The sequence below is a fragment of the Triticum aestivum genome, chromosome 1D (genome assembly GCF_018294505.1).
Source record: "Triticum aestivum cultivar Chinese Spring chromosome 1D, IWGSC CS RefSeq v2.1, whole genome shotgun sequence".
NCBI lineage: Eukaryota > Viridiplantae > Streptophyta > Magnoliopsida > Poales > Poaceae > Triticum > Triticum aestivum.
Window position 1 is genome coordinate 447,929,823 of NC_057796.1, and position 9,494 is coordinate 447,939,316.

Genomic DNA, 9,494 nt, shown 5'->3' on the forward strand with positions numbered 1-9,494 from the left:
AAAAGAACTTGCATGACATCTTTTATCCTACCCTCCCGTGGCAGCGGGGTCCTATTGGAAACTAAGGGATATTAAGGCCTCCTTTTGATAGAGTACCGGACCAAAGCATTAACACTTAGTGAATACATGAACTCCTCAAACTACGGTCATCACCGGTAAGTATCCCGATTATTGTCACTTCGGGGTTGACGGATCATAACACATAATAGGTGACTATAGACTTGCAAGATAGGATCAAGAACTCACATATATTCATGAAAACATAATAGGTTCAGATATGAAATCATGGCACTCGGGCCCTAGTGACAAGCATTAAGCATAGCAAAGTCATAGCAACATCAATCTCAGAACATAACGGATACCAGGGATCAAACCCTAACAAAACTAACTCGATTACATGGTAAATGTCATCCAACCCATCACCGTCCAGCAAGTCTACGATGGAATTACTCATGCATGGCGGTGAGCATCATGAAATTGGTGATGGAGGATGGTTGATGATGACGACGGCGACAGATTCCCCTCTCCGGAGCCCCGAACAGACTCCAGATCAGCCCTCCCGAGAGAGATTAGGGCTTGGCGGCGGCTCCGTATCGTAAAACACGATGAATCCTTCTCTCTCATTTTTTCTCCCCGAACATGAATATATAGAGTTGGAGTTGAGGTCGGTGGAGCCTCAGGGGGCCCACGAGGCAGGGGGCGCGCCCCCACCCTCGTGGACAGGGTGTGGGCCCCCTGGTGTTGATTCTTTCGCCAGTATTTTTTATAAATTCCCAAAATATTCTCCGTGAAGTTTTAGGTCATTCCGACAACTTTTATTTCTGCACAAAAATAACACCATGGCAATTCTGCTGAAAACAACGTCAGTCCGGGTTAGTTCCATTCAAATCATGCAAGTTAGAGTCCAAAACAAGGGCAAAAGTGTCTGGAAAAGTAGATACGTTGGAGATGTATCAACTCCCCTGAGCTTAAACCTTTGCTTGTCCTTAAGCAATTCAGTTGACAAACTGAAAGTGATGAAGAAAAACTTTTACAAACTCTGTTTGCTCTTGTTGTTGTAAATATGTAAAGCCAGCATTCAAGTTTTCAGTAAAGATTATGAACTAACCATATTCACAATAACATTTAGGTCTCATGTTTACTCATATCAATGACATAATCAACTAGCAAGCAATAATAATAAATCTCGGATGACAACACTTTCTCAAAACAATCATAATATGATATAACAAGATGGTATCTCGCTAGCCCTTTCTGAGACCGCAAAACATAAATGCAGAGCACCTCTGAAGATCAAGGACTGACTAAACATTGTAACTCATGGTAAAAGAGATCCAGTCATAGTCATACTCAATATAAATTAATAATAATGGATGCAAATGACAGCGGTGCTCTCCAACTAGTGCTTTTTAATAAGAGGGTGATGACTTAACATAAAAGTAAATAGATAGGCCATTCGCAGAGGGAAGTAGGGATTTGTAGAGGTGCCAGAGCTCAAGTTTTGAAATAGAGATAAATAATATTTTGGGTGGCATACTTTCATTATCAACATAGCAACCGAGAGATCTCGATATCTTCCATGCTACACACATTATAGGCAGTTCCCAAACATAATGGTAAAGTTTATACTCCCCCACCACCAACAAGCACACTCCACGGCTGGTCTGAAACAACGGGTACCGTCCATACCAACAATAGTCCTGGGGGAGTTTTGTTTGCAATTATTTTGATTTGATTTGAGCATGGGACTGGGCATCCCGGTGACCAGCCATTTTCTCGTGAATGAGGAGCGGAGTCCACTCCTCGTGAGAATAACCCGCCTAGCATGGAAGATACAGACAACCCTAGTTGATACATGAGCTATTCGAGCATACAAAACAGAATTTCATTTGAAGGTTTAGAGTTTGGCACATACAAATTTACTTGGAACGGCGGGTAGATACCGCATACAGGAAGGTATGGCGAACTCATATGGAATAACTTTGGGGTTTATGGAAGTGGATGCACAAGCAGTATTCCCAATTAGTACCAGTGAAGGCTAGAAAAAGACTCGGAAGCGACCAACTAGAGAGCGACAACAGTCATGAACTGATACGTCTCCAACATATCTATAATTTTTGATTGTTCCATGCTATTATATTATCCATCTAGGATGTTTTATATGCATTTATATGCTATTTTATATGATTTTTGGGACTAACCTATTAACCCAGAGCCCAGTGCCAGTTTCTGTTTTTTCCTTGTTTTTGAGTATCGCAGAAAAGGAAAACCAAACGGAGTCCAATTGACCTGAAATTTGACGGAGATTATTTTTGGACCAGAAGAAGCCCACGGAGCATCGGAGATGGACTAGAAGAGTCCCGTGCTGCCCACGAGGGTAGGGGCGCGCCCACCCCCTGGGCGCGCCCCCTGCCTCATGGACAGCCCGGAGACCCCCCTGACTTGTTCCCGACGCCAATACCTCTCATATATACTCAAATTTCCAGAAAGAAACATAGATCGGAAGTTCTGCCGCCGCAAACCTCCAGAGCCATCGAAAACCAATCTAGACCCGTTCTGGCACCCTGCCGAAGGGGGGAATCCCTCTCCGGTGGCCATCTTCATCATCCCGGCACTCTCCATGACGAGGAGGGAGTACTTCACCCTCGGGGCTGAGGGTATGTACCAGTAGCTATGTGTTTGATCTCTCTCTCTCTCGTGTTCTTGAGGTGGTACGATCTTGATGTATCGCGAGCTTTGCTATTATAGTTGGATCTTATGATGTTTCTCCCCCTCTACTCTCTTGTAATGGATTGAGTTTTCCCTTTGAAGTTATCTTATCGGATTGAGTCTTTAAGGATTTGAGAACACTTGATGTATGTCTTGCATGTGCTTATCTATGGTGACAATGGGATATTCACGTGATCTACTTGATGTATGTTTTGGTGATAAACTTGCGGGTTCAGTGACCTTGTGAACTTATGCATAGGGGTTGGCACACGTTTTCGTCTTGACTCTCCGGCAGAAACTTTGGGGCACTCTTTGAAGTTCTTTGTGTTGGTTGAATAGATGAATCTGAGATTGTGTGATGCATATCGTATAATCATACCCACGGATACTTGAGGTGACATTGGAGTACCTAGGTGACATTAGGGTTTTGTTTGATTTGTGTCTTAAGGTGTTATTCTAGTACGAACTCTATGATAGATCGAACGGAAAGAATAGCTTCGTGTTATTTTACTACGGACTCTTGAATAGATCGATCAGAAAGGATGACTTTGAGGTGGTTTCGTACCCTACAATAATCTCTTTGTTTGTTCTCCGCTATTAGTGACTTTGGAGTGACTCTTTGTTGCATGTTGAGGGATAGTTATATGATCCAATTATGTTATTATTTTTGAGAGAACTTGCACTAGTGAAAGTATGAACCCTAGGCCTTGTTTCCTAGCATTGCAATACCGTTTTCACACACTTTTATCATTAGTTACCTTGCTGTTTTTATATTTTCAGATTACAAAAACCTATATCTATCATCCATATTGCACTTGTATCACCATCTCTTCGCCGAACTGTTGCGGAACGTAGTAATTTCAAAAAATTTCCTACGCACACGCAAGATCATGGTGATGCATAGCAACGAGAGGGGAGAGTGTTGTCCACGTACCCTCATAGACCGAAAGTGGAAGCGTTAGCACAACGCGGTTGATGTAGTCGTACGTCTTCACGATCCGACCGATCAAGTACCGAACGCACGACACCTCCGAGTTCAGCACACGTTCAGCTCGATGACGTCCCTCGAACTCTGATCCAGCCGAGCTTCGAGGGAGAGTTCTGTCAGCACGACGACGTGGTGACGATGATGATGTTCTACCGATGCAGGGCTTCGCCTAAGCACCGCTACGATATTATCGAGGTGGATTATGGTGGAGGGGGGCACCGCACACGGCTAAGAGATCAAGAGATCAATTGTTGTGTCTATGGGGTGCCCCCTGCACCCGTATATAAAGGAGCAAGGGGGGAGGTGCGGCCGGCCAGGAGGAGGCGCGCCAGGAGGAGTCCTACTCCCACCGGGAGTAGGACTCCCTGCCTTCCTTATTAGACTAGGAGAGGAGAGGGAAGGAGAGGGGGAAAGGAAAGGGGGGGGGGCGCCGCCCCCCTCCTTGTCCAATTTGGACTTGGGGGGAGGGGCGCGCGGCTTCCCCTTGGCCGCCTCTCCTCTTCCACCAATTGGGCCCATGAGGCCCAATAGCCTCGGGGGGGGGGGGGGGTTCCGGTAACCCCCGGTACTCCGGTATATATCCGATAACCCCCGGAACCATTCCGGTGTCCGAATATAGTCATCCAATATATCAATCTTCATGTCTCGACCATTTCGAGACTCCTCGTCATGTCCATGATCACATCCGGGACTCCGAACAACCTTCGGTACATCAAAACATATAAACTCATAATATAACTGTCATCAAAACGTTAAGCGTGCGGACCCTACGGGTTCGAGACCTATGTAGACATGACCGAGACACGTCTCCGGTCAATAACCAATAGCGGAACCTGGATGCTCATATTGGCTCCCACATATTCTACGAAGATCTTTATCGGTCAGACCGCATAACAACATACGTTGTTCCCTTTGTCATCGGTATGTTACTTGCCCAAGATTCGATCGTCGGTATCTCAATACCTAGTTCAATCTCGTTACCGGCAAGTCTCTTTACTCGTTCCGTAATACATCATCCCACAACTAACTCATTAGTTGCAATGCTTGCAAGGCTTAAGTGATGTGCATTACCGAGAGGGCCCAAAGATACCTCTCCGACAATCGGAGTGACAAATCCTAATATCGAAATACGCCAACCCAACAAGTACCTTTGGAGACACCTGTAGAGCACCTTTATAATCACCCAGTTACGTTGTGATGTTTGGTAGCACACAAAGTGTTCCTCCGGTAAACGGGAGTTGCATAATCTCATAGTCATAGGAACATGTATAAGTCATGAAGAAAGCAATAGCAACATACTAAACGATCGAGTGCTAAGCTAACGGAATGGGTCAAGTCAATCACATCATTCTCCTAATGATGTGATCCCATTAATCAAATGACAACTCGTGTCTATGGCTAGGAAACATAACCATCTTTGATCAACGAGCTAGTCAAGTAGAGGCATACTAGTGACACTCTGTTTGTCTATGTATTCACACATGTATCATGTTTCCGGTTAATACAATTCTAGCATGAATAATAAACATTTATCATGATATAAGGAAATAAATAATAACTTCATTATTGCCTCTAGGGCATATTTCCTTCAGTCTCCCACTTGCACTAGAGTCAATAATCTAGTTCACATCGCTATGTGATTTAACATCAATGGTTCACATCTTTATGTGGTTAACACCCATAGTTCACATCGACATGTGACCAACACCCAAAGGGTTTACTAGAGTCAGTAATCCAGTTCACATCGCTATGTGATTAACACCCAAAGAGTACTAAGGTGTGATCATGTTTTGCTTGTGAGATAATTTTAATCAACGGGTCTGTCACTTTCAGATCCGTAAGTATTTTGCAATTTTCTATGTTTACAATGCTCTGCACGGAGCTACTTTAGCTAATTGCTCCCACTTTTCAATATGTATCTGGATTGTGACTTAGAGTCATCCAGATCGGTGTCAAAGCTTGCATCGACGTAACTCTTTACGACGAACTCCTTATCATCTCCATAACCGAGAAATATATCCTTATTCCGCTAAGGATATTTTTGACCGCTGTCCAGTGATCTACTCCTAGATCACTATTGTACTCCCTTGCCAAACTTATGGTGAGGTACACAATAGGTCTGGTACTCAGCATAGCATACTTGATAGAACCTATGACTGAGGCATAGGGAATGACTCTTCATTCTCTTTCTATTTTTCTGCCGTGGTCGGGTTTTGAGTCTTTACTCAACTTTACACCTTGTAACACAGGCAAGAACTCTTTCTTTGACTATTCCATTTTGAACTATTTCAAAATCCTGTCAAGGTATGTAAAAACTTATCAAGCGTCTTGATCTATCTCTATAGATCTTGATGCTCAACATGTAAGAAGCTTCACCGAGGTCTTTCTTTGAAAAACTCCTTTCAAACACTCCTTTATGCTTTGCAGAATAATTCTACATTATTTCCGATCAACAATATGTCATTCACATATACTTATCAGAAATGATGTAGTGCTCCCACTCACTTTCTTGTAAATACAGGCTTCACCGCAAGTCTGTATAAAACTATATGCTTTGATCAACTTATCAAAGCGTATATTCCAACTCCGAGATGCTTGCATCAGTCCATAGATGGATCGCTGGAGCTTGCATATTTTGTTAGCACTTTTGGGATTGACAAAACCTTCTGGTTGCATCATATACAATTCTTCTTTAGTAAATCCATTAAAGAATGCAGTTCTGTTTATCCATTTGCCAGATTTCATAAAATGCGGCAATTGCTAACATGATTCGGACAGACTTAAGCATAGATACGAGTGAGAAACTCTCATCGTAGTCAACACCTTGAACTTGTCGAAAACCTTTTGCGACAATTCTAGCTTTGTAGATAGTAACACTACTATCAGCGTCCGTCTTCCTCTTGAAGATCCATTTAATCTCAATGGCTCGCCGATCATTGGGCAAGTCAATCAAAGTCCATACTTTGTTCTCATACATGGATCCCATCTCAGATTTCATGGCCTCAAGCCATTTTGCGGAATCTGGGCTCATCATCGCTTCCTCATAGTTCGTAGGTTCGTCATGGTCAAGTAACATGACCTCCAGAACAGGATTACCGTACCACTCCGGTGCGGATCTTACTCTGGTTGTACTACGAGGTTCGGTAGTAACTTGATTTGAAGTTTCATGATCATCATCATTAGCTTCCTCATTAATTGGTGTAGGTGTCACGGGAACCGGTTTTTGTGATGAACTACTTTCCAATAAGGGAGCATGTACAGTTACCTCATCAAGTTCTACTTTCCTCCCACTCACTTCTTTCGAGAGAAACTCCTTCTCTAGAAAGGATCCATTTTCAGCAACGAATATCTTGCCTTCGGATCTGTGATAGAAGGTGTACCCAACATTTTCTTTTGGGTATCCTATGAAGACGCATTTCTCCGATTTGGGTTTGAGCTTATCAGGTTGAAACTTTTTCACATAAGCATTGCAACCTCAAACTTTAAGAAACGACAGCTTAGGTTTCTTGCCAAACCATAGTTCATACGGTGTCGTCTCAACGGATTTAGATGGTGCCCTATTTAACGTGAATGTAGCTGTCTCTAATGCATAACCCTAAAACGATAGTGGTAGATCGGTAAGAGACATCATAGAGTGCACCATATGGTTACGACGTTCGGACACACCATTACACTGTGGTGTTCCAGGTGGCGTGAGTAGTGAAACTATTTCACATTGTTTTAACTGAAGGCCAAACTCGTAACTCAAATATTTTACCTCTGCGATCATATTGTAGAAACTTTTATTTTTGTTACGATGATTCTCCACTTCACTCTGAAATTCTTTGAACTTTTCAAATGTTTCAGACTTGTGTTTCATCAAGTAGATATACCCATATCTGCTCAAATCATCTGTGAATGTCAGAAAATAATGATACCCGCCGCAAGCCTTAATATTCATCGGACCACATACATCAGTATGTATGATTTCCAACAAATCTGTTGCTTGCTCCATTGTTCCGGAGAACGGTGTTTTAGTCATCTTGCCCAAGAGGCATGGTTCGCAAGCATCAAGTGATTCCAAAATCTCATCAGCATGGAGTTTCTTCATGCGCTTTACACCAATATGACCTAAACGGCAGTGCCACAAATAAGTTGCACTATCATTATTAACTTTGCATCTTTTGGCTTCATTATTATGAATATGTGTATCACTACGATCGAGATCCAACAAACCATTTTATTGGGTGTATGACCATAGAAGGTTTTATTCATGTAAACAGAACAATAATTATTCTTTAATTTAAATGAATAATCGTATTGCAACAAACATGATCAAATCATATTCATGCTCAACGCAAACACCAAATAACACTTATTTAGTTTCAACACTAATCCCGAAAGTATAGGGAGTGTGCGATGATGATCATATCAATCTTGGAACTACTTCCAACACACATCGTCACCTCGCCTTTTACTAGTTTCTATTTATTCTGCAACTCCCGTTTCGAGTTACTACTCTTAGCAACTGAACCAGTATCAAATGCCGAGGGGTTGCTATAAACACTAGTAAAGTACACATCAATAACATGTATATCCAATATACCTTTGTTCACTTTGCCATCCTTCTTATCCACCAAATACTTGGGGTAGTTCCGCTTCCAGTGACTGGTCCCTTTGCAGTAGAAGCACTTAGTCTCAGGCTTAGGACCAGACTTGGGCTTCTTCACTTGAGCAGCAACTTGCTTGCCGTTCTTCTTGAAGTTCCCCTTCTTCCCTTTGCCCTTTTATTGAAACTAGTGGTCTCGTCAACCATCAACACTTGATGTTTTTCTTGATTTCTACCTTCGTCGATTTCAGCATCACAAAGAGCTTGGGAATTGTTTCTGTTATCCCTTGCATATTATAGTTCATCACGAAGTTCTACTAACTTGGTGATGGTGACTAGAGAATTCTGTCAATCACTATCTGATCTGGAAGATTAACTCCCACTTTATTCAAGCGATTGTAGTACCCGGACAATCTGAGCACATGCTCACTGCTTGAGCTATTCTCCTCCATCTTTTAACTGTACAACTTGTTGGAGACTTCATATCTCTCAACTCGGGTATTTGCTTGAAATATTAACTTCAACTCCTGGAACATCTCATATGGTCCATGACGTTCAAAACGTCTTTGAAGTCCCGATTCTAAGCCGTTAAGCATGGTGCACTAAACTATCAAGTAGTCATCATATTGAGCTAGCCAAATGTTCATAACGTCTGCATCTGCTCCTGCAATAGGTCTGTCACCTAGTGATGCATCAAGGACATAATTCTTCTATGCAGCAATGAGGATAAACCTCAGATCACGGACCCAATCCGCATCATTGCTACTATCATCTTTCAACTTAGTTTTCTCTAGGAACATATATAAAACATAGGGAAGCAACAACGCGAGCTTTTGATCTACAACATAGATATGCTAATACTACCAGGACTAAGTTCATGATAAATTAAAGTTCAATTAATCATATTACTTAAGAACTCCCACTTAGATAGACATCCCTCTAATCTTCTAAGTGATCACGTGATCCATATCAACTAAACCATGTCCGATCATCACGTGAGATGGAGTAGTTTCAATGGTAAACATCACTATGTTGATCATATCTACTATATGATTCACGCTCGACCTTTCGGTCTCAGTGTTCCGAGGCCATATCTGTTATATGCTAGGCTCGTCAAGTTTAACCTGAGTATTCCGCGTGTGCAACTGTTTTGCACCCGTTGTATTTGAACGTAGAGCCTATCACACCCGATCATCACGTGGTGTCTCA